Genomic DNA, 26,640 nt, shown 5'->3' on the forward strand with positions numbered 1-26,640 from the left:
TCGACGCAACTGGAGAAATCCCGCCAGCAACAACGAAGACCCAACGCAGCCAAAAATAAATAAATAAAATAAAAAACCCTACGAGGAAAAAACAATCACTAACTCCATGTTATTTTACAGATGAGGGAAACAGAGGCAGAGAAGCAGAGTAAGTAGAGCAGCACAGCCAAGGTCACACCACTAAGCAGCAGAGCCACACTGTGGACTCAGGAAGCTGGGTGCCATTCCTGCTCACGGAGGTGGTAGTCTCCCCATTCACCAAGGTCACTGAAATAAAATGAACACTGATAAACTCCCTTAGGAGTTTCAGGAAATAAGACACTTCGGTCTGTGAAGTGGGGACACTGCTTGCATTAGGCAGAATTCTAACAGAGCCCCTAAGACTCCTGCTTACTGAAGTACACAAATCTTCCACTTATCCAATCAAACTCTAAATCTAGCTGTAGTGAAGGGATTTTGCAGACGGAATTAAGGTTCAAAATCAGTTGATTTTTTAAGATAGGGAGATTATTCTAGGTGGATATGGCCTGCTTAGGCACCCCATGAAAAGGACCTGAACTCTTCCCGAATTGAAGTACAAAAGGGACAAGAGGGAGACTCTCCATTGCTGGCTCTGAAGAAGTCAAATGCTGCAGCAGGGAAGGCAAGAGAGAGGCCTCTAGGAGCTGAGACTGTCCCCCGACTGACAGCCAGCAAGGAAATGGGGACCTCTGTCCTGCAACTGCAGAATCTGAATTATGCCAACAAGCCGAAGAAGCCTGGAGGCATTCTTTCCCAGAGCCTCTGGATGCTAACACAGCCAGACTGACATCTTGATTTCAGCTCTGTGACCCACACAAACTATGGTGAACATCCAACGTTTGGGGCTCAATGTCTTACATTTAAATTTCACGTGCTTTAACACTCTCGGGAGGGAACTCACATGTTCCCGTGTGTATCTGAGCAGGAAACCCAGTCACGCTGTGCCTGGACTTCTGACCTACAGAACTGTTAGCTAGTTAAACAGGTATTGTTTTCAGTCAGTAAGAGTGTAGTAAAAGAATTAATATTCTACTCAACTTCCAGGTTTGTGAACAAAATAAACGATTTTCATTGTTTTAGGCCACTGTTTCAGGGTGGTTTCCTATGCAGCGATAAACAATCAGAATACCTACACTTATGAAAACAGTACGGTATATTTATACATTTTAGCTGCTTTGAACAATCACTTAAAGAATGAGGAACTCTATTATATGCCATCATTGGGAGAGGAGCTGGTATCACTTTCTGGAGAGTAGCTTTTGGTACCTAACAACACTCCTACATCAAGGGTTTACCCTAAGGAAATCAAAGATGTGGGCAAAGATTTATCTACCAACATGATGTCATAAGATTGTTTATAACCAAACGCTAGAAGAAAGCTAAGAGCCTCCAAATTGGGATTGGTTTAAACAAAAACAGCTCACCGTCTGAAGGAATGCGCTGTGAAGCCACTAAGAAAAGAATGACAACAGGTCTCAACCAGAGTTAATGAATGGGCTTCAGGAGTTCTACATTCAAAATACATCTGTGCGTTTTTCCTGGGAGATGATGCATAAGCTTAATCAAATTCTCTGATGTAGAAGAGTATTTAGTGACAAGACAAAATATTTTTGATACTTCTTTAAGACAAAAGAGCAGATTAGGTGTGTGTACATGCAGAGGTGGCTTTTATTTACTTCAATGAGTTGTTCATTTTTTCAAAAATTTGCTCAATGAACATATATTTTTATATTCAGATCATGTTTAAAAAACTGACAGTCTAAGAACTTCAAATTCTTTAATGTTTCATTACTAAAGCCAGCCAAGTTTTCAATGGGGAAAAAGGGGAAAAAATGGAAAAATTCCTCTACTTTCAATATAATGGTTTAATAAATCTTCTAAAACCAATTTCAAAGAAATTCTAAACAAATAAGCAAACAAACCAACCCTCACCACAGTCAGAGGAAAGTAGAGTAAAACTTCCTGACAGGTTCAAAATAGCACATCAAAGTGCAATTACTTGGAATAGTTTCTCCCTCTAGTGGAGAGAATTAGAATAGTGTTAAATTTTTGTGAAAAAGTGTGTCCTCCTACTACAAAGTATTAATAATTCATATCCCTTACATGGAAATATGGAACCAAAAAAATTAGAAAGTAAAATTACTTGATATTCTATTACTTAAGTAAGACTAATGATAAGGCTTTGGAATAATTTCCCTTCCTATCATCTGCTCTCCCTTCCTCCCTTCTGTACACTGGTTAGGGTGATTTTTCTGGGACAAAGCTCCCATCATATTGGATATCAAAGTTTATGTTCACCTTTCCTCCATTTAACATTGAAATCAATAATTTCTCATATAATCAGGGGATTCATAACCTTGATTTTTTTTTTTGTGGGCAACAAAATATTCCACTGAGTGGGTTTACTGGTTAACCATTTTACACATTTAAATTCTTTCCAACTTTTCAATATTATAAGACAAAATAACCGTTTTTATGCATAAAGGCTTTTTTCTGTATTGAGAATAACATTCTTACAATAAATCCATAAAAATGAGTTTGAGGTCAAAGCAAATGAACATTTTTAAGGCTCTGAGGTACCTGTCTCCAAACTTCTTTCCAAAAGATTTCTGAGATTTTACACTGCCATCAGCGATGTATCACTTGGTATATAACCTCTACTGTAACTGTTGGCTTCCTTCCTCACTTAGAGTGCAAGTTATTTGAAGATGGGGGTGTATTTTATTAAGTGTTTATCCCCAGCACCTGTGCCAGCACAATAGATGGTCAATAAATAATTGCTTAATAAGGAAAATCCCTGCCAATACAAGATGTAGGTGTGTGAAAGACAGACTGTGTGTTTTTCTCTAACTGGATAGATGAAAACTTGTCATCTTCTTTAATGTGCAATTTTTTGGCTTATAATTAGTAATTAAATTTCTCTTTTAGATTGTATTGTAAAAATTCAGACTCTGAGGCAAATGGGCCTGGCACTACCCATTAGCTATATAACCTTGGACAAGTTCTATAACTCTAGGCCTCAACTTCCTCATCTATAAAATGGAGATAAGCTCCCACATCACAGAGCTCTTGTGAGGATTACATGAGTTGAAACACATATAAAATTAGAAGAGTGCTTGGTACACAGCATATGTCCAATTAAGGCTGAATGAATAACATGTGGACGCAAACAGTAGTGAAGGGCTTAAAATGAAATGGTCTCATCCCACTCCCACATCCAGCAGTCAAGAAGCGACCGATTCTTTACTCAGGTTTTTAATTGTAAAATACGATATGTGTACTGAGAAGTGCAGAGGACAAAACTCTCAATGTGACAAATAAAAAGAGAATACTTACATAACCACTACTGGAATCTGAAAGTATTGATACTTGTCAGCATCTCAAACCCGCCCCCCATATCCTTTTCTCATCACAATCTCCTTCCCTCTTCCCAGTTAAACACCATCCTCATTTCTTGACAATCCTTTCCCTTAACCTGCATGCATCCCTAACAAAAGAGTTTAGTTTTGTCAACATCTAACTTTATGTAGAGGATCATAGTATATGAAGTCTTTTCTTATTTCTTTCACTCAACATTGGTTTAAAAAATTCATCCACATTGCAGCCTGTAGCTCTAGTTCATTCAATTTTATTGCTTGATAGTTTTCCCACTGTATGAATATGCATAATTTATTAAATTTTTGACTCTTAATGGACAGTTTGTTTTCAGTTTGTGCTAATGCAAATCATGGACAGGAATCCTGCTGTACCGGCTATTCTGGTGCATTTACATAGGGCAGGGGTGAGGGCTGCTGGCTCACAGGCTATTTATATACCTTCAGTTGATGGAGAGTGCTAAATGCTTTCCAAAGTGGTTGTGTCGATTTATACTCCAGTATGAACAGGGTAGAAGATTCCCATAGTACTCCAGGTCTACAATACCTGATAGTACCACACTTTATTTATGTATTTGTCAAACTGATTAGCATCTGGTTTCATTGGTTTTGACTCACTTTTCTCTTATTACTTAATGAAGTCGTACACTTTTCTGTGTTTACTGGCTGTTTGGATTTCCTTTTGTATGAGGTTTACGTCAACTATTGTTATTTTTTTATTATTTTTTTATTTTTGGCTGTGTTGGTCCTTGTTGCTGCGTGCAGGCTTTCTCTAGTTTCAGTGAGCAGGGGCTACTCTTCATTGCAGTGGCTTCTCTTGTCGTGGAGCACAGGATCTAGGAGCGTGGGCTTCAGTAGTTGTGGCACGTGGGCTCAGTAGTTGTGTTGCAGGCTCTAGAGCACAGGCTCCGTAGTTGTGCAGCACGGGCTTCGTTGCTCCGCGGCATGTGGGATCTTCCTGGACCAGGGCTCGAACCCGTGTCCCCTGACTTGGCAGGCAGATTGTTAACCACTGCACCACCAGGGAGGTCCAACTATTGTTATTTTGAATTCTTCCCCATTTACAAGTAATACTCTTACATGACCATTTTCTGACTAAATTGGAGGCATTATCTGTTCACTTTCTATTTTACTAAGTAAGGGTTTAGTTCATTTACACTCTTCCTATGTCCACACTGCTCAGTAAAGTTATGTCATCATGAGTTATTCCACTGCTCATGATCTCTTTGACTTGTAGTGATATACTTAAAAACCTACATTGTTGATCAACTATAACCTCTCTCAACGTCACGCTTTCTAAAATGAGGACATTCATACCATCTTCCCTTTTTTCTACCTCCTGTCTACCTTTCAAACCTAGCTTTTACGTTGTCAAAGTTGAAATTTATATTCTGTTCTATGTGCAGTTAAGTCTTCTGTTATTTGAGAGTCAGTAGGGAGTAAGGTTTAATAGAACAGGCGGAGAGCCTAAACTCAAAGCCTCGATCCAACCCTAAATTAGGTACAGCCTCGGCAAGTTCCTTCCCTGTCTTAGCTTCCTTTTCTCAGAAGTGGGAAAGGGGCTTCCCTGGTGGCCCAGTGGTTGAGAGTCCGCCTGCTGATGCAGGGGACACGGGTTCGTGCCCCGGTCCAGGAAGATCCTACTTGCCGCGGAGCGGCTGGGCCCGTGAGCCATGGCCGCTGAGCCTGTGCGTTCGGAGCCTGTTCTCCGCAAAGGGAGAGGCCACAACAGTGAGAGGCCCGCGTACCAAAAAAAAAAGTGGTAATGATATTAGCACCAACCTCATAAGGCTATTCAGAGGATTAAATGAGTTAATATATGCTAAAACACTTAAAGCCTAATATATACATACTAAGTATATACTAGTGCACAATACATTTCAGTACATACCAAGTTAATACAAATACATACTAAATATAGTTTAGGTTAGTTATTTGTTATTACATGCAAGTTGACAATAAAAGCTGCAAACCAAGACAGTATTGCCATTATTACAATTAAATTAATATTGCCCACTGCAGATGTACTGTCTCTGTGTATAGACTACACCTCGTTCCATACTGTGTCAGTGTCACTGCCCTTGTGCCGGGTGACCACATACCCCAAACCGCCTTGGGCTGTTCCAGTTTATACCTGTTGTCCTGATGTTACAGCATTAGAGCGCCTCCTTACACTACTGAAGTGTTCTGGTGTGGACAACAAATTACATAGGTGGTCATTAGCCCCGTGTGTCGCTGAAAAGGGGGACATCTATAGTGTCAAGTTTAAGTGGATTCTTCTCTTCCTCACCAATAGTAGGTTAAAAATCAACCATAGCTTAGTTTGCTTCATGTTTATGTCCGTATAGCCTTTTATCCTCTGGAGTTCAAGTTCCTTCTCCTCTTCCTCTCCCTCCTCCCTTCCAACAGTGCCGAATACCTAGTAAGTACAATATGCCTCAAGGTGTTTCTAAGCTCTCAATCACACAATCAACAGAAGCCTCTCTAATCTAGACTAGCTGCTCTCTGCACTGAATCCCCTATTACCTTCCTTCTTGGTTTATTGCCTCATTTTGCTGGATTATTTCTATAAATAGCTTAAGGTGTAGCACAGGACGTCAATTTTTCAAATTTCTTTGTGTACAAAATATCTTCTTCAGCCTCCACTTATGACTGATAGTTTGGCTGGATACAAACCCCTAGGGTGAAAATTATGTGCCTGAAAAACTTTGGAGGTTTCTTTCTAATGCCTTCCAGGATCCACGGTGCTGATGACAAGTATGATAAAGTCAGATTTTAACTTTTTGTTTTAGGTGACCAGTACTTTTTTCTCTGGAATGGATGTATCCTGTCAGTATTTTATTCTATGTTAATTTATTTTTTCAGTATTTTAAAGTTTCATAATGAAGGGTGCCTAGGTGCGAGTCTATTCTTGTTCATCTTGCTCAAAACGTGAGTAACTATTTTCAATCAGAGGCCTGATGTCTACTTTCAGCTGTGGGGAATTTTCTTGCCCCTGACAGCTTCCCTCCATTTTTTTTCTGGGTCTGGAGTTTCTAATAGTAACATGTTGCATCTCCCAGATGCAGCCTCTCTAACATATTGCTATCACGTTTTCCATTGTGTCTTTCTTTTTTATATAATGAGAAATTTTTAAAATTCCTCCTGAATTTATTTCAGCAACCATATTTTCATTTCCAAGAGACCTCTCTTGCTTTCTGACCATTCTCTTTTTAATTAACACCCTAGTCTTATTTTATAGTTGCTAGCTCTTTTTAAACCTCTCTCAGGATACTAATTAGGGTTTTTTCTTAAATTATTTTGTTCCCTAAATTGTCCCTGGTCCTACCAGGATATGTTTTCACTCTTTTTCCCCCTCTCATGTTGTAAGCTTTACTCAACTATCAGGCAAATGACAGTTATTTTCTATTTAAGAATGAGCGCAGAAAGCTCCCTGAAGTCAACGACTGATTGGTTTCTTATGCAGGAAAAAGCGGGGAGTAACTGTAATAGGATCCCCCCCAAACACAATTTTCTAGGATGTAAAAACTCACACTAGCTGCCCTAGTTCTCCCCAGTTTCATTGTTTTCAAAATGAAAGCATCTCATTTCAGGAGCGTGAGGGCGGGGCTGGGAGTCCGTTCCTCCAAACACAACCCTTCAATGAGCTCCCCTATTTCAGTCACACTTTTAACTAACTCCACCCTCTCTCCTACATGCGCATCTGAGTATGGGGCTACTTCTGCAGGTGGGGTCAGAATCCTCCTCAGTTGCAGGTGGTCCCTGTGCATATTCTAGATGATGCTTTTCCTCTGTTCTACTGCTTTGGTTTCACACTCTTCCACTTGTCTTCTGTCTTTCAAAACTATGTTGAAATCTCTTGATTGTTGTGGGCTTATATAATTAAACACTTTGATACCATCCTTGTAGTGTCTTGTCAAAACGGAGAAGAGCTGAAAGGGTTCTCAGTGCATTCTGAATCTGCTATTCTGTGGTCCCAGTGTGTAAACTTCTTGGTCTTCCCCAGTGTCTATCATTGCTATTAGAAATACAATCTCCTGGTCTACTCGTGAAGGAAATGAATACAACACATCTAAAATGACAAGGAATGCGGGTTAGATGCTCTAGGGTCTTGTCGTACTCTGCCATTTACTAATAAACCACTTACGTGCTACAAATTGTAGGTGCTCATTTATAAAATGAAAGGGGGTAACTCTACATGAAATATAGATTTCTCCTACTCTAACATTTCATAATTTTCTAAGTTTTTTTCTTAAAATTTCTCTATATTAATTTTAATTAAAAAAATTAAAATCTGACTTTCTCTTTTGAAAATCAAAGAGTTAATTCCCATAGTCCTATAATAATGGGATAATTAGTTCTGAAACCGGTCAAGTTTCATGTTTCATATGAAAAGAAAATCATATTAAATAATTTTTAAAAATTAAACATGGACTTTGTAGCACAAAGACAAGGTCCCCCCCAAATGGTGTTCCTTTATTAACTAGAAATGTTCAGCTCTGTATTAAAGTTGAAATAAAATAAATGTATTATTTTTTAGGTGCAAAAATTTCTTATGAAAATCAATTTTTCTTTTCTGTCCATAGAAACAAAAGTATGCAATGACATTAGAGGTCAGGTTTATTTGGTAATAGAATGTAGCTTCTTGATATTTTTTATTTGAGGAAAGGAGAATATCAACATCAAAACTTTTTTCAACTTTACTTTTATTTAAAATGAGGCCCTATTTTCCTCTTATAAAAAGACAGTTCAACTAGAATTGTCAATTTTCTCATCTGTAAAACAAGAGCACTGAATCAGCTGACTACATTCATTCAGAACTGAATTTCCTTATCTTATGATCACTAAGGTTCTCCCTAAATCTAATATACTAAGGTACTAAAGAAAGGAAAATATATTACTAACGACATGTTTTGATTTTTATTTCTTAGAGTTCAAATGTCCCCCATTCACCTTGGTCTAAGCTTAACCAGTCAAGGAGATACAACGCAGATGGGAGGAGAAAACAACCCTCACACAAGCTGTGCCGTGTTGCAATCAGCCTTCCGTTTGAAAAATAATCTTCTCTATAGCTTTAAAGTGATACCTTTGTACTGGCAATGCTTCTTGTTTCAAACTGATTTTCTCTGGCTCTTCCCAAACACTTTCTGAGGAATCATCAACCTCTTCGATTTCTGAGGAGGAAGGACCCTCTACTGTCACAGTCACAGGAAATTCTGATGGACCTGAGTGTCACAAGAAGGAGATAGGAAACCACAGAGTTGTTAAAGTGCAAAGAAAGAAGACAAGATTGTATAAAAGACAACATAAGCCAGATACCAAATATGCAAATATTAGAGGACATTTAACAAAAGTGATCTGAGGTATCATTATTTATAAATGTCTCTCACTGCTCCTTAGTCTAAAACAGGCAATGACTAAGTAACTTATTTTTGCTATGTTACTGTACAGACCTCTGTTGTACACAGTTAGGATTAGTAATGGGAATTGCCCATATTATTTTATTAAGTTTCTTTCACAGAAGCCAAGGGAAGATCCAAGGTAACCATTTTTTCTCAGATCAACTTTAGACTGCAAATGAAAAATTTATTTTTCACTATCAGACAAAAACAGTCTGGAAGAAAATGTAGTTTTTCAGAGGAAAATACATCAGTAAAGGGACTGATATAGAATCAGAAGAATAATCAGAAAGTCAACATATCTAAGCTGTGTATAATAGATGTTAGAATTTAAAAAAGTAAATCACATACACATACATAACTAAAACTGACCCATCAAAAATTTCATCTTCTCATCACCCTTAAGCCAAAACTAGGGTAACAGTAATACAATTCTCCTGGCAAGCTTCACTGCCACTGCAATGTTGTTCAGTTGGACATTTCCAAACATTTAAAACCTGACCTGGCCACAACCCCACAAAATTCTACAGATCATAAAGAAGTGTGCTGGGATTATGTAACTATGCAGAAGACAAGTAACTAGGACATCATTTTGACAACAAGCAGCAAGCCTGCAGCATAGGAAAATCCCAACAGGAGAGCGAGGCGCACACCTCTCTCTCTGGGCATGCAAGGGCAGGACTGACACCCAAGATGCTCTTCTCTCAACCTCAGCAGTGGTGCCTTTCACAGAGCAACTATGCAGTCTCCCAGAACCACTGGGAAGGAGAATCTGATACTGACAGTATTAGCTTCCCGTGAGGCCATGAGTGAGGGAATGTGTGTGGCCTTGGTGAGAGAGCAGAGGTTTGGTAGATGTTGCTTTATATTGGCTTTTAGATCAGGAATTTGTACATATAGCCCGCAAACAACGTTTCTTGAAAACATATGAACATTCTTGAGTATGACAGCTCCACGTGAGGGGTCAGAAATGGCAGTCAAGTTCATTTCACTGGGTAACAGCTGATGTGCGGACTGGAGAACAGGCTTCCTTGTTTACAGACATAACCACAAGGCTGCCAGTTGTGTGCCAAACCCACACAACTACACAGTTGCATTGGGAGAGCGACCAGACAAGTTCTACACAGATTTATTTCAGAGAGGGAAATGCTTCCTGTAAGCCTCTGTCAGTTTAAAAAGCAAGAAGAATGACCATCCACCTCTCCCAATTCAAGCCCTACATATCATAAATATGATAGCTACACACCAGCAACTGATTACATACATCACGAGCTTTGATGAATGGCAAGCCCCTAAAAAGATATCAACAAAACGAAGTTAGATCTTGATGTAAATACATCACCAGTTAAACCCAGTTAATACAACTATTTAGTATTATGTACAGTAACCACACAGAATTGTGTATAAAAATAAATAAGCTCAAAACAAGGACCTGGAGGGCTCTGCTACGGAGAAACTGAACAGAATTCAGCCGACTGGCTTGGTAATAACTCTCTGAACTGCTGAGAGGCCCCTTCAGTTCCTATGTTCAAGATGGTTGAGATTTCAGTCTCACTTCTGTAAATGGTGATATTAATCATTCTCTAATTTACCACTCTGTGTGACGATGATGGACCTGAGATAGTGTCTCAGGAAGAAGATAGAAAACCACAGAGTTGTTAAACTCAAGTGCAAAGACTGGGGATTCAACACTATACTTTATGCAACAGCAATTCACATTACCATTTGGTCAGATTCTTTCAACAAAACAGAAGCTGCACTCACATGTATTAAAAGACAAAAATTAACTGCCATCTGTATCAATACGTTAACGTGCTTCAATCACATGTTTTCATGAAAGTTTAAACATAAAATCACCTTTAAGATCTTGGCCATGTAATCTTCTCCCTGCCATGTCAAATTATACCCGGTGAAGTTTACTGTCTTAAGAGTGATAGAGTTCTTTATTATACCTTGACAAGTAACTAAAAGGAAAAATAAAAAACCACACACACAGTAAGACGAAGAGCCTATACATTTGTCAATCTTGACTTATTTGCTTTTCTTGAGTCAATTGGAGGTTTACAGCCACATTCTTAAAATCATTAACTACAATCTTCCCAAACAGGTAATTGATGAACTGATGCATTCTAAAACTTGTCAGTAACAAAGTTATTCCAGTTTACAGCAAGAGTTCTATTCTATTTTGGTACTAAAACTGAATACACTGAATACTGCAAACTTTCTTCCCAACCACTCAGCAAAGTACTACATACTTTTGAGACAAAGGAAAAAAAAGAAAAACCTAAAGAGCATAAGACTCCTCTGATTTTCATTTCCAATGATACATGCCAATCTTGATGAGCAATCAGCGATTTAAATGTCAACTATAAACCCAGTATTTTATTAGCTGCTATGCAGTATACTAGAGCAATAGAAGAGAGAGGACCTCAAAACCTCTGTTCCCTCAAATTGAAAGGCAGGCTTCCTGACCCCTCCAAACCACTACTGGACACAGGGAAGGGACACTAATGTTTCAGGACCCTAATCAAGAGTCACCTGCTTTGTGATTACTTCCATGACACACCCTCACCAACACCACTGAATTTGCTGCTCCTATGGGATGTTACATATATTTCCTATTTTAACACATACCACAGTGCATTATAATTATGATTGCAGATAGATGTTCTAACAATTTAAAGAGAATGATGACTTTTTTGCTCTTACATCTTGCTATTTCCCTTCCCATAATATTTCTTGAAGAGAAACCATAAAAATATAAACAAACAGAAAAAACAAAAAATATACGAAACATGTGGTTTGTGGCTTAACACAAACTTAAGTAAGATTAATTCTGACAGTATCCAGCATGACAAACTTCCATGGTACAAATGAGAATGGACCAAGGTTTGAGCAGGTACAGGAGACAATCCAGGTATGAACAACACCAAGAAAAGGTAGACAGGAAAAGGTAGACAGACATGGTGTGTAGGAAATCACGAGACCAGTCTAATGGGAAGAGACTTAAACAAGGCTGAAACTCACTTTCTAAACCTCCATCTCCAACTGGACAATTCACAAGACACAGGTGCACCAAAGAAGCCAATTATTCAATCCCTTTAATGGGGAGGAACAGTTTAAACTTTTATTGGTTTAGTTTGCCCCAAAAGCAACTACCAAATGTTGGCAGGACACAATGAAGGCTTACCTTTGTTAACATAGTTAAGTCTCTCTCTCTCACAACTAGCCCACTTAGCTCCAGGCTCCTTAGCGCACCCGACGCACTTACACAGCATTTAAGAGCTTTACACAGCTGGAGGTCACATCTTTATTTCTTATTGCAGGAACACGACTTCTGTAAACTTTATTTCTGTCACAACCTAAAGCAAAATTATTGTAAAATGAGTGACTTAAACCATACATTTTATCATCATTAAAAAGCATCTAAATAAAAAAAAAGCATCTGCTCTGTGCTAAGGATTAGAAACGACTCCTGCCCTTAAAGCCTTCATTAAGGAGGAAGATGTATAGACTTAAAATTTCAATCACATGAGACAAATAAACGTAAGCTTTAGGCACAGAGGTTCCTATGGAGGCAAAAAGTTATATCTAAGTGACAGCTTCATGATAACCCTGAAGTACAATCTAGAAAGATGAGGCTATGCAGAGCTGGAGTAGGAGGTGCATTAACTGCAGAGGGAACATCTGTGAAAAGATACTCAAGCCTGACACCTGCTGGGCACAGTAAATACTGCAGGTGGGGATGACTAAAGGCTAGGGGTCCAAGTGTGAGAAGAGACAGAAAGGAAAATAGAGATGTTGGCCGAAGCAAGCCTGGGAGAGAGCATGGCTTGTATCCCACAGGTGATGAGCCCTGGGGTTACCACTGGCTGAGTAAGGGTGCCTCCGCTGATTAGAAAAAGGAGCCACGCTGCTGAAGGACCAATTAGATAAAGGGAGTGACCACAGAAAGCTCTGCTTCCTCAGGGCCAAAGAGCCCCATGAGGCCTGGCCGAACGTAGTTCAGACTACATGCCTCTGGGCAGAGCACACGCTGGGCGGCTAGTATGCACTAACTCTGTGTGGGCAAGCCATTAGCAGCATTATTTTAGGCATATCTTTTTATGGTAGAAGATCACTTAAACTGAGTAGGCAGATGAACTTAGAGGAACTGAACCCAGGGGCCGCGAAACCACCCAGGAGTTTCTGCCACAGTCTGGGAAAAATGTAATATGGATGAAGAAGCAAATTTAGGAGGAGGCCAAAATCTACAAGCTAGACCCACTGGATGCAAGACATAAAGAAAGTTCAGTGAAGGACCTCTGAAGAGAATGGGCTCTACAATAAATTTTTCTTACATTCAATGTAAAATATTAGGCAAAATTAAGTACCGTGGCCTTTCAGGTCCCTTCCAACTATAATTTCTTTTGATTTCTAACTTATTATTCTGGTTAAGTAAAGTCCCTTCAGAGGTACGGAACAGTTCTTATACCTGAATGGGATGCAAAGAATAATCTGACTTCTCTTCACCAGGGGATGAGTTGAACTATCCTTGCAGAAGAGATAACAGATGGTGTGAACCCCAGATCCTAGAAAAGGGCCAGGCACACGATAGGTGTTCAGCTTTTCAAAAACAAATGAACAATCACTTCCTCTCCTAGATCTTTACACCCTTCCTCTGCTGGCTACTTTCTCGCAGCTTATAAACATCCTCAAATATACCCACTTAAAAAACTCTCAGACCTATGATTCTTTGGATATTCTTGTGGATAACCTAAGTCTCTACCATGCCTTCAAACACCTGTCCTCCCAAAAAGCCCAGATCTGAACCTTGGGCCCAGACCTGTCTACCAGGCCCCTCTAAAGCACTGAAGATGAAGTAAGATCCTCTCGCCACCCCCAATCCCTTCCTACTGTGCTCTGTATCTCACAAAAAGATGCAGCTGTAAACTGTCACCCACGCTTGCTGCCCTCCCTTTTCTAACTGGTCACCAGGCCTCACCCATTCTCTCTCAGATCTGCAAAACCCGGTCCCACCTTTTATAACTTAAGTGGGACCCTTAGATTCCAATTCACCCTGCACCCAATCAACTGCCTTCCACATGGAGGTCCAAGTGAGCCTCTAAACCAGAATTCCATTTCACTGTTCTTTGGTGTTTCCCGCAGCCTTCAGGATAAACATCCAAACTTCTGACAGGACAAACAAGGTGCCTTTCTGTTGGGCCCCACTAAGTTTTCAGTATCAACTCTCATTTCTTTCCCAAACCCTGAGTTCCAGTCCTGCACATTAGTTTTGCCATATTTTCTTACATTTCTCAAACTTCAACACACACTGCTTTCTCCTGCCACCCCAGGAGCTTCTACATATCCTTAGAAAGGATGGCACTTCCTCCAAGAAGCTTACCCTGAACTTTCCCTTCCAAGTTTCTGTGCTCTGCAAAGGGGAAAGATGGCGGGGAGGGATACATTACGAGTTTGGCATTAACATATACACACGACTATATATAAAATAATCAACAAGGACCTACTGCATAGCACAGGGACCTCTACTCCATATCCTGTAACAAACTGTACGGGAAAAGAATCTGAAAAGGAATGGATATATGTATAACTGAATCACTTTACTGTACACCTGAAACTAACACAATATTGTAAATCAACTATCCTCCAATATAGAATAAAAATTAAAGAAAAAAAGAGAGTCTGTGCTCTGTAGCACCAGAACTCACTTCTTCTAGAGCACTGACTACTGTGCTTGTGTTTACCTGTCACCCAGTAGAAGGGGAGCTTACCTAGGGCAGAAGCATCGTCTCCAGCAGCCCTTGGTTCTGACCACTCATTCAAGTGCCAGGCTACTTTACACACATAACCTGCTTAATTAATTCTAAGAACCCACAGAAAGAGTGGTTATTAATGTCATTTTACAAGTGTGGGGAATGTAGTGCAAAAGAAACCTGCCCAGGCCACAGAGAGCATAAGTCCTGGAATTCAAACCCTAAGCTGCCTTCACACCGGTGCTCTTTCCACTATATATGATACAACTATTGAAAAAAAATTTTTTTTTTCCTGAGCCCTGTTTGAATGGAAAGGAAGTGAAGCTGGGATATATCCATTTCCTAATCGCTTTGGTGTGTACCAGGCAAAGTCATTCAACAGACCAGGTAACATCTGTGCAACAATTAACGATGCTCCAAACTGTGCTAAGTGTTCTACTTTGTAGAGTCTACAAGCATTAACACAGTGCATCCTTGTAATCGCCACAGACGGTCCTGTTAAGCCCATGCTACAGATGAGAACACTGAGACCTTGAAGCCTTAAGGCACTCGGCCGGGGCCACCGATCTGGCAGGAGTCCTAGGCCGCACGCCCCGTCTAGTGCACGCACACCCGGGCACTGGGCACCGGTTCTAGTGCCCACCCTCCACCTTGCAGCATTTAAAACCCCGCTTCTCAGCGCCCACACGAGGCCCCCTGGAAGCGGGAAGTACAAACCTGTCTCGACAAGCCGTGGCTGAAAGAAGCTCTGGATACAGATCAGGGGCAGCGGGTGCTCAGGAGCGGCGCCCAGTGCGCCCCCCGGAGGCGGTCGGCCTGAAGTCCAGCAGGCCCTCCCGCAGGGAAGCGCGCACGGAGGACAGAGGCACCGAGCCCTGCAGCGCGCACAGGTCCTCAGAGCGCAAGAAAGAGTCGGCCGCGCTGTCCCGGCGCAGCTTCACCGAGTGATCATGGCCCGGACGCGGCCTCGGGGACGCTGGCTGCGGACACGATGCCCACACCCGCCTGGGGGCCCTGGCTCGCCTTCCGGACCCTCGGGCGCCCACCGCCCGGCGGCTGCGGCCCTGTAGCGTGCGCAGGACCCGTGTCGCAGCCAGAAGACATAGGGCCACGGGCTCCAGCTAGGCCGGTCGCTCCATGCCGCGCTCCGGAGCCCCCGCACGGCCCGGTGTTACCGCGTGCATCAAGGCCCTCCGCATAGCGGGGCTGCGGTTTAAGCCTCCGGGCGGGCCCGTGGGGGCGGGGCTACAGGACGTCTGCCCGCACGACGTACGTCTGCCCGCACGACGTACGTCTGCCCGCACGACGTACGTCTGCCCACAATTCCGCCTCCTATGGGGACGCGGCCTGAGGAGCAGGGGTGGGAGCTTCGAGACCAGGGCAGCGTGAAAGGTAGGAGGTGTGGAGAATTTGGGATTAACAAAAACCGTTTGCTGACTCATCCAAACAAAAGTGAGACATGGTTGTATCAACTCATTTTAAAAGTAAACTCCCGATAAGTGTCTGTGCTCGCCCCACCCAGGCGAGAGCGTGCACTCTCTGAGGGACACAGGAAAGGCTGAATGAACGTCCGCCTGTGGTCCGTTACATGGTGCACGGGTGTGTGAATTTCTGCGGAGAGCTCTTAATTTCTGTAGTTTCTGCTGACTTGACACGGTGGTTGGCAAATGCTGACGTGTTCCATGCATTCAGGACATGATCGTGGTTACTAATAATCACCTTGTTTCGTCCTGACACCTCCACAGAGAATTTCCTACTGAATATCCACTTTACAGAAGAGAAACTGAGGCGTAGGAAGTGAAGTGACTGAGTGAGAGGAAGGATTCAGACAATTGGTGTTAGTAAATTAACCTTGCAAGGAGGCCGTTAGCCTGCGGTGGCTCTAGTGATGTGGCCGCCTACGTAAACCAACCAAAATCTAAGCCTGTCAACGCCCCAGGGTGACGAACACCGCTGAGGACACCCAGTCACAAACCACCAACTAGGCGTTAAAGCCATAGCAAATTACTCGTTTCCTTGCTTTGCTTCTGCCCTTTTAAAATAAACATCTCTGCAGCTCCTGTGGCTGGAGTGCTCCTCACCTCTTCCGCTTTGTGGTGCCTGAGTTGAATCTATTTTTGCTCACATAAAGTGTTAAAATTTTAAATATGCCTCAGTTTGTCTTCTAAGATTGGCCGTAGAAGTTGGATTTGTGTCCAGTTTCTAGAACAGTGGTCGTCCTCTGGTCAGGCCTTAGGCGTTACGTGTACAACGTTCCTCTTCTACCACCACCTTCTGGATGCCTCCACCCACTACCAGCTACCGCGCATCAGATCCCCTAGATGTGGTCAGCAATGGCTTTTACATGCAGCGTGGTCACATTATAAGATCGCAGACACTCCTCTGTCCTCCAGCCAGCATGTGAAGTTAACCATTACCATTCCTGTTGAAGAGCCTGGTGTGACCACTTTCCCAAACTCAGCCACTCCCCAGCTGACCCTGGGTAACCACTCTTCTGAACTTGGTCTCCATCACTGGCATGGATGTCTTTCTATTTAGGCTATCTTTTTAAGTATTCTTAAACTGCATATAGTAGTCCATGTTTTCTCTTGTTATTTGCTTTATGTAGTGTTATCTTTGCTAGGTTCATCCATGCTGACACGTAAAGATCTGTCTAGTTCATGTACTTTCCTCACCATGTAGGAGTCCCATGAAGGGAAATACAATAATTTATATGTGCATTTTCCTGTTGATGGACATTTAAATTGTTTCCAATTTTCAGTATGATTTCTTTTTTAAACAATTTTTATATACTTTTTAAAGGTTACGTTACATTTACAATTATTACAAAATATTGGCTATATTCCCTGTGTTGTACAATACATCCTTGTGCCTATCATACACCCAGTAGTTTATATCTCTCACTTCCCCACCCCTGTATTGCACCCTCCTCCTCCTCTGCACTGGCAACCATTAGTTTGTTCTCTATATCTGTGACTCTCCATCTCTTTTGTTATATTCAGTAGATTGTTGTATTTTTTAGATTCCATATATAGGTGATATCCTACAGTGTTTGTTTTTGTTTGACTTATTTCACTTACCACAATGCCCTCCAAGTCCATCTGTGTTGCTGCAAATAGCAAAATTTTGTTCTGTTTTAAGGCTGAGTAGTATGCCATTGGTTATATGTACAGCATCTTCTTTATCCATTCATCTCTTGATGACACTTAGGTTGCTTCCATATCTTGGTAATTGTAAATACTGATGCTTCGAACATTGGGGTGCATGTATCTTTTCAAATACATCTTTTTGAAAACACGTGTTTTTGTTCTTTTTGGATTTATAACCAGGAGTAGAGTTGCGAGGTCATATGGTAGTTCTAATTTTAGTTTTTTGAGGACACTCCATACTGTTTCCCACAGTGGCTGCACCAGTTTACATTCCTACCAACAGTGTACCAGGGTTCCCTTTTCTCTAAAAATTGTAAATTTTCTTCCTAGGGGTAATTGAGATGATAGTTGAATAATAACATGAGATCAGGTGAAGTCTAAAGAAATTTTAGGAAACCTGGATAAAGTAAGAAAACATCTGTTCGCTGGCATCTGAATATTAGAGAGACACCGAGACATGTGGGCCAAGTTCTGGAGAGAAGGGAAACACAGATGCAAGTTTGACATTTGGTGCAGCCTTTCTCCTTGGGGCATTTGCTGATTCATATCTTACAGCCTAGGAGCTGAAAAGCCAAGGAGTTCAGAAGACTAACGACAGAAGCCAAAGGGCAAGAGCCATTTTACATTGATAAAAAACATTTTAATTATGTAGAAGCAGAAAATGAAAAGGAAGAACTTTGCATTACATTTAATACAAGTTTAGGGAGATCTTTGTGGTATATTCGTGAACTTATTTTTGGAAATTTAGCCATGTACATTGTGTTGGAGAGGCACCAAGAGTTCAAGAATTCTTGCGATTTGAGCACACAGTTTGCCTTACATGTAGGCATGGTGGCAGCCATTTACATAACAATTATTTGGAGGATGTTGTGTTAGTCAGCTCTTGCTGTGATAATGCTTTGGAACAAATTGCGCCAAACTCAGTTACACAAACAAAAATTTATTTTTCTTGGACCCATGGGCTAGCTGCAGTGGCTCTCTTTTAGACCTCTAGATGGCTGGTTTTGCTCCGTGTTTTGGGTCACTTTGAGGTCTGTAACACACATCTTCCTCTGCAGCCCAACTCTGAGGCTGCAGCTCCCAGGCCCTGTCTTCTCACAAAGTTCACTGAAACATAAGAGGTGAGCCCAACCGCACAAGCCCTTTTAAGGCCTCTGCTGCTCATTGAAGGCCTTCATGTCTGCTCACACTTCATTGGCCAAAACATGCACAGATCTAAGCTGTATTTAGAATATGTGTATTTGTTTAAAGTTGGGTGCTCTCACAGAAGAATATTGCATTTTGGACAGTGTTACCTTAGCATTTTCATTGGCTTTGCAAACGTGATAAACGTGTGCGCTTTTTCACCTTTGAGAACTTTTTGAAATTGTGGGGCCATTTCTATTGGAAAAGAGGAAGGTACACTTTAGAACTCAACTCTAGTTATGGCATTGTTGGGAGAAGAATTAATGAGATAAGGTCAATACAAATGAAAGATTTGGGATTCACATATTCATCATTAACATTAGAATTCTACAGAACATTCCTGGAGAATTGACAAAGCTGTGTTAGAATAAAAATGACAGTAGATCATAAGCTGAATCCGCAGGAAGAAAAGAAGAGAACAAGAAATGGTAAACAGATTAACCCAACAAACTCAAAAATATTTATTTGCTACACTTTCTTCTCTAAGCTCCTTTAAAAAATAAGTGTGTGAAGTAATAATTGTAATAATATGTTGTTAAGTATGTAACATATAAAAATGTAATAAAAACAAAAAAGAGGGAAGGCATACAGCTCTATAGAAGTACAGTTTCTGTTTCTATCTGGAATGAACCTAGTAAAAATCTGAAGAGATTCTGAGAAGATGTATTACATAAGCCCTAGTGCAGCCATTACTCAAACAATGTGGTTAAAAATCATTGAAGAATTACATGTTACAGTAGAAAATATCTACTTACTATAAAAGGAAAATGGAGGAACAACAACAATAACAAAAAACCAAAAACATGAGACATGTAGAAAACCAAAGGTAAAATGATAGACATAAATAAATCCTACCATATCAATAATAAAAACTAAATGAAAATGAATTAAACAATACAATCAAAAGGCAGATATTGTCAAACTGGGTTTAAAAAAATGTTTTCTGTAGGAGACACTCCTTGGATTCAAAAGTCTAAGGTGTACAAAGTAAAAGGATGAAAAAATATACATCATGCAAATAGCAACCGTAAGCATTGCTGAAGTGGCTTTACTAATACCAGAAAAAATAGACTTTAAAACAAACAAAAAAGTTACTAGATATGAAAAGGGACATTTTATGATAAAAAAAAGGGAAGATACAAAAATTTTTAACATATTTTCCCTGAATAAGATAAAACCAAAATACATGAAGAGGAAAATACCAAAATTCATGAAGAATTGAAGGAAGAAATAGATAATTGCACACAACATTAGGTAGAGGCTTCAGTGCTCCACGGTCAGTAATGGATAGAACAGTTAGGCAGAAGATCAGCAACGATATAGAAGACTTGGACAAGACTATGAATTAACAAGACCTAATAAATGTTTACAGAACACTCAACCAAACAGTAAAATACTCATCCTGCTCAACTACATGTGAAAAGTTTTCCAGCATAGATGACATGCTAGGCTGTAAGAAAAGAGATTGAAACCCACATACATTGCTGGTGGGAATGTAAAATGGTGTGGCCATTTTACAAAACAGCTTGAGAGCTCCTGCAAGTGTTAAACATAGAGTTATCCTATGACCCAGCAGTTCCACTACTAAATATATACCTAAGAGAAATAAAAACTTATGTCTGCACAAAAGCTTGTACGTGAATGTTCATAGAAGCATATTTCTAAAAACAAAAGGTGGAAATAATTCAAATGTCAATCGGATAAATGAATAAACAAAATGTGGAATATCCATACAATAGAATAGCATTCAGCTATAAAAAGGAATGAAATATTGATCCATGTTACAACATGGATGAACCATGAAAGCATTATGTAAAGTAAAAGCAGCCTCTCACATAAGGTCACATATTGTATGGTCCCATTTATATGAAATGCCCAGAATAGCAAACCTGTAGAGACAGGAAGTAGATTAGTGGTTGCCTAGGGCTGAGAGGGTTGAGGAGAATGATAAAACCTTGTTAATGTGTAATGGGTTTTTTGTGGGGGGACAGAAATCTAAAATTGGGTTGTGATGGTTACACAAGCCTTTTAGTGGTTACACTGAGAGCCACTGAATTGTATACATTAAAGTGTTGAAATTATGTTATGTAAATTACATCCCAATAAAGCTGTCAAAATTATGATAATTTTATATTTATAAATTTGAAAATTCATCCAAAGTGACAAATTCTTAAAAAATGCAAGCTAACAAGACTAATCCAAGAAAGAAAAAAATATCTAAAAATCCTATATCTACTCCAAAAGTTGTTTGTATAATTAAGTGCCTTTACAGAAAATGATTTCCAGGGGTAAATGGCTTTCCAAGTACATTCTTCCAAATATTTAGGGAAGAAATGTTGGTAATCTTACATAAAAATCTTCCAGGAAACAGAAAAGTATATATTGCTCAAAATATTTATAAGGCCAACATAAGCTTCAGATCAAAACTAAAAAGAATATTACAAGAATAGAATCACAGGCCAGTTTCTCTTTTGAACATGCATGCAAAATGTGTAAACAGAAGCACAAACTGTATCCATGGTATGTAAAACAATCATATATCACAGTCAAAGTAGCTTTATTCTAGTAATGCAATGTTGGTTTAATGTTCAAACATGAAACTGATCCCAGGAATGAATTAGAGTGGGAAAAAAAAGTCATTTAAAACAGAAGTCTTGGGACTTCCCTGGTGGTCCAGTGGTTAGAACTTGGCGCTTTCACTGCTGGGGCCCTGGGGTCCAATTCCTGGTCAGGGAACTAAGATCCTGCAAGCCATGAGGCAGGGCCCCAAAAAAACAAAAGGGAAAAAAGAAGTCTTAACCAGGAGAAGCACAAGATCGAATAAACAAAACAGATAATACCTTATGAAAAGTAGGTGAAGATTATGGAATATTCTAAAATTTTAAAACAAAAAGAAACTTTTAAAGATTCAAGAGGATGTGACAAATATTGTACATAGGCAAAAAATAAAATAAAATAAAATATACGGATGATGGGAGCCCAAAAATCCAGATGCCCATGTCCTGTCTCTGAAGATTCTCATTTAATGGGTTCTGGATTTCCTCTATGTTTAAAAACATACAGGTGTTATAAAGCAGAAACTAACACACCATTGTAAAGCAATTATACTCCAATAAAGATGTTAAAAACAAAACAAAACAGAACAAACCTACAGGTGATTCTGATACTATTCACAGACAATATAAAGCTTCTGCTTTACAGGAAATAATACCAGATTATTTTGTTATTTTATAGTTATATTAACAGGTTGTACTATTGACTGGTAAGTCTGATGTCAAAATGCACTCCCCACTAGGGATATAAAAGGAACTAATAGTCTCTACGGCTCCTTGGTGGCAGCATGCATGTATTGCAAGGGCAATTATTGTAGGAATCCAAATGAGTGGAACATTTTAGAATTGGAAGACTACTACAGATCATCTAGTCAAGCTTCCAACTATTATAGTTGTGAAAACTAAGGCCCATATAAAAGAAATGATTTATCTCCAAAGAATGTTAGTGAAAGAGTATGAAATTAAAAATATCTCTGAACTTTTAATTTAGTGCTGTTTTTATTAATCTCAAGTATTAGCTTAAACTTCAATGTGACAGATTTGGGATTGAATTCTTGCTCAAATTTACTGATTGCATGCCTTTTAGTAAGTTAATAAAACACTTTTTTAAAAAATAGATTTATTTATTTATCTTTGGCTGCGATGGCTCTTCCTTACTATGTGCGGGCTTTCTCTAGTTGCGGTGAGCGGGAGCTACTCTTTGTTAAGGTGCGCGGTCTTCTCATTGTGGTGGCTTCTCTTTGTTGCTGAGCGCGGAGTCTAGGTGTGTGGGCTTCAGTAGTTGTGGTTCATGGGCTCTAGAGCGCAGGCTCAGTAGTTGTGGCGCATGGTCTTAGTTGCTCCGTGGCACGTGGGATCTTCCCAGGCCAGGGCTCAAACCCGTGTCCCCTGCACTGGCAGGCAGATTCTTAACCACTGTGCCACCAGGGAAGCCCTACTAAAACACTTTTAACTTTGCTTTTCACATATGTGAAATGGTGAGCCTTGACTGATACAGAATATGAGATAACCTGGCACTGTTCTTAACACATACATGTAGTTAACATTTTTTGGCTCTCATCCCTCTTAAACAGCCTCTATCCTCTTAATAATGAAAGTGTCTTTCAGCTAGCAAAGCACCCCTGAGCTGACCACATTCTGGCAAGTGATATAGGATCCTTACTGGGGGTTCTTTATACCTGATATTTGAACTGCACTGAAGCATGAACATCTCTTGTTTATACTGCATTAATGGATTTGATAGATGAATTTTAAAAAGTAATATGCAGGAATTGAGCTGCCTTACTCTCAAGAAATATAATTCGATAATGGTGGTTAGAACGATAAACAGTGTTTGGACAGGGAGTCCATATTGGATGTGAACTACCTGTACTGCCATTCGTCTACTAAGAATAAATAGAATCCTTTCAACATCTGTTTTAAAGGGCAGTTACTTCCTTCTGACTCATTTAAGTTACCTGCAAGAAAAAGACAATCTCCTGAATCCTTGCTTAAAAGGCTTTTAATATAAAGCAGATAATTTTTTGCAACATTTCCCAAACTTTTCATTATCAAATTGGCTGAGGCTTCTCAACCATTATCATTTCACAACAATATCTCCATTTTCACCTTCTTTAAATGAATTGGCCTCATAGATGTGCCATTAAAACAGAGCTTCACTCTCAAGATATTTTTAATTTTATATTCAAACAGTATGAAGAAAACAGGATCAGGGAATTCAGCCATAAAAGTGAATGGATTACTGATACATGCTACATCGTGGATGCAACTAAGTGAAAGAAGTCAGGCACGAAAGGCTACATATTGTATGGTTCCATTTATACGAAATGTCCAGCAGTGACAAATCCATACACACGGAAAATATTATATATTAGTGGTTGCCAGGGGTTTGGAACAGAGAGAAAGTGGGAATGACTCCTTAAAATGGGTGTATGTTTCCTCTTGGGGTGATGAAAATGTTTTGCAGCTAGGCAGTGGTGATAGTTGCACAACATTGTGACAGTAGTAAATTCCACTGAATGGTACAGTGAATTGTAAAATGATCAAAATGGTGAATTTTGTGTTCATTTTACTACAATACAAAGGAGAAAGAATTAGGGAAAGACTTAGAGTTTGGAAAAGTAAGGTGAACTGGTCAAGAAAAAGACAACTCTACTGTTCAGTGTTCTCTCAGCTCTCCCAGTGCATTAATCCTCAGCAAAAAGTAGCCTGAACTTGTAGATGACAGTCATTCAACAAAGTCCAGGGAAAAGTAAATAAAATAAAACCCAGCTATTCTTCTTTAGCACATCTATGAAAGGTTAACTTCCTGCTCAGCCACATGGACATTCATGAGGACGTTTCACTTTAGGTCTCCTCTACTTCAGTACTTTACTCACAGCTCATTCACACATGTAGTGCTGGTTGTGATCAGTCTCATGAAAAGAAAAGGGAAGGAGGAAATGCCTCCACATTGACTTGGTGGTCTTGAGAAAATGGATGCAGAAGACAGCTTGAGTGTCAAACTGGAAACTTTTATTTTCCTTTTCCTTTTCTTTTTATCTTTCCTGTCAGGTCTTCTGCCCACTTCCCACCCCCTTCTTTCAAACAGTAAAGACACTAATTAGCTGCTTTTTTTTGTTTTTTGTAAAACAACTATTGTTTTGGGTTTCTTGTTGTTTGGTGAACATTATTGTTTCTACTGCCAAATGAGCTTCGGTGGTTGATTTAGGGGGTCTCTTGGGAACTTAACTTTTTCCAGTTTAAGTGGAAAAGCTTTTTTGTTTGAATTGGCTTTTACTGGGTGCTTCAAGGTTTGCTCTTGGCTCTTTGATGGGGGACTGAATAACACTGTGTTTCCTTTGAGGTTCCAATAAATAATGGATCCTATGTCCTCTTGGGCACTTTTTGTTGATTTTGCTGTGTGTGCTCTCTAATAGCCAGATGCACATTCCAGGAAAATGACATATAAATGAATATAAGTAATCTAATATTTTTAGAATTTGCTTTGGCCATACTCCTGGTCTCATTCTACTTCTTGTAGCAGATGGCTTTAAAGAGCATTAGCTATGTATATTTTAAATATAATATAAATATACCAATATTAAATATTATATTGATGTATAAATATAATATATTAATATTTACCTTAATGTATAACAATTATGTATTATATTAATATATATTTTTGCCTGGCATATATTATATACAAAATATATGAGTAATGAAATGTATTTATATGGTTAATATGTTCATAATATTAATATGATATATCCTGTAGTATTGATTATAAAACAATTATATCATAATATATAAATATGTAATTATTATTATCTGATATAATACACTATAGTTAATATATTCTATATAACACAATATATAATGTATTAGTATAAGACAATTGTACTATATAATATACATACAATACATATATAAAACTATATATATTTTAATTATATATTACACATATGAGTATGTATAGCTATTTATAATTTTATTTACATAGGAATCTGTTCATCATAACAATTGATGTAAAAATATGCAATATTTTCAATCAAATGGGCCTTAACCTCACTACGTACACATAACTAGTTTTAAAATCTTGAACCCTGTCTAACTCATGCTTACATATCTCTCAACCTGCTTTTCTACACATACACATATACACACATTTATAAATGATATATATGTATAATACCAGTTTTCAGTTCAATGTATATATATAATACATATAATTATATTCCTGTGTATGTATACAAATATAAATCAAAGGTATGTGTATAGGTATGTATTTCATATGTTTATATAAATATATCATACAAATAATGTATGTGTATATAAATACATGACTATATACATATATACACAGAAATATACTTATTTAAACAGAAGGGACCTAAATAAACATAGTTCTCTAAGAATAAAACTAGTTATGTCTCACTGTTTCAATAACAGTTTATAATTTTCTACTATATGTGCTTCTAATAATTGTTATGAACAATTCCCATTTGTTGAATGTTAAGTTGTTTTAATTTTTTGCCATTATTAATGAAGCTCTGAAGAATACGGTGGACAAGATTACTTGAAAAGGTCTCCTAAAAGGAAAGGGCTAGGTATGCTAGGTTAAATGTACACAACTTATTTTTAAGTGCGTGGTTGATTTTTGAAGTTTGCAGTAGAAATTTCCAGGACCCATGAAAGAAGGGTGGTACATGTGTGAGAGTTATAGCTATATTAAGAGTGGATTGAAGATCTTGATAGCTTAGAACAGAAGCTGGGAATCCTGTTTTTATGGAGCCAAATGGCAAATATTTTAGGCTTTGTAGACCAAAGAGGCGAAATTGAGGATATTATTTAGGTACTTAGGTAACCATTTAAAATGTTACCAGTTAAAATGTGAAAATTATTCATAGCTCATAGGCCATAAAAAATAGGCAGCTGTCTGGAGTTGGAATACAGGCCGTAGTTGAATGACACACCTGGTATAGAGACTTGCTTTTAAATGGCCATGACCACATGGGAGGCAGGAGGTAAGACTCCATCCCTACTAGATGGGAAGTTAGAAACCTATCTGTCCCTAGCTTCACCTTTAATGAAAGGGTGTGCCAGAAGAAAAAATATCTGCTGGCAAAGGGAGACTAAGACCAAATTCTCTTGGCCTCTGCTCTGGGTAGGAAACAGGTAGGAAATCTTGAGAATTCTAAACCCCAGATCTGTGTTCACAG

General features: G+C 39.2%; 1 protein-coding gene and 1 long non-coding RNA gene across 2 annotated transcripts in view; one reads left to right on the forward strand and one right to left on the reverse strand.

Moving 5' to 3' along the window:
- Positions 1–8,249: 8,249 nt before the first annotated feature.
- Positions 8,250–15,778, reverse strand: LOC307198481. Its single transcript, XR_013831637.1, has 3 exons — positions 15,268–15,778; positions 11,985–12,156; positions 8,250–8,620 (listed from the first exon to the last, which is right to left on the reverse strand). It is a non-coding gene; the product is annotated as an uncharacterized lncRNA (long non-coding RNA).
- Positions 15,779–15,856: 78 nt separating this feature from the next.
- Positions 15,857–26,640, forward strand: part of LOC307198350 (UDP-N-acetylglucosamine--peptide N-acetylglucosaminyltransferase 110 kDa subunit-like) — a gene marked incomplete at its 3' end in the record, with an annotated part of 32,832 nt that continues 22,048 nt past the window's right edge. Inside the window, exon 1 of the mRNA XM_079945209.1 lies at positions 15,857–15,949. The remainder of the gene's footprint in view (positions 15,950–26,640) is intronic.

This window comes from Stenella coeruleoalba (assembly GCF_951394435.1).
Source record: "Stenella coeruleoalba genome assembly, chromosome: 1".
NCBI classification, from domain to species: Eukaryota; Metazoa; Chordata; class Mammalia; order Artiodactyla; family Delphinidae; genus Stenella; species Stenella coeruleoalba.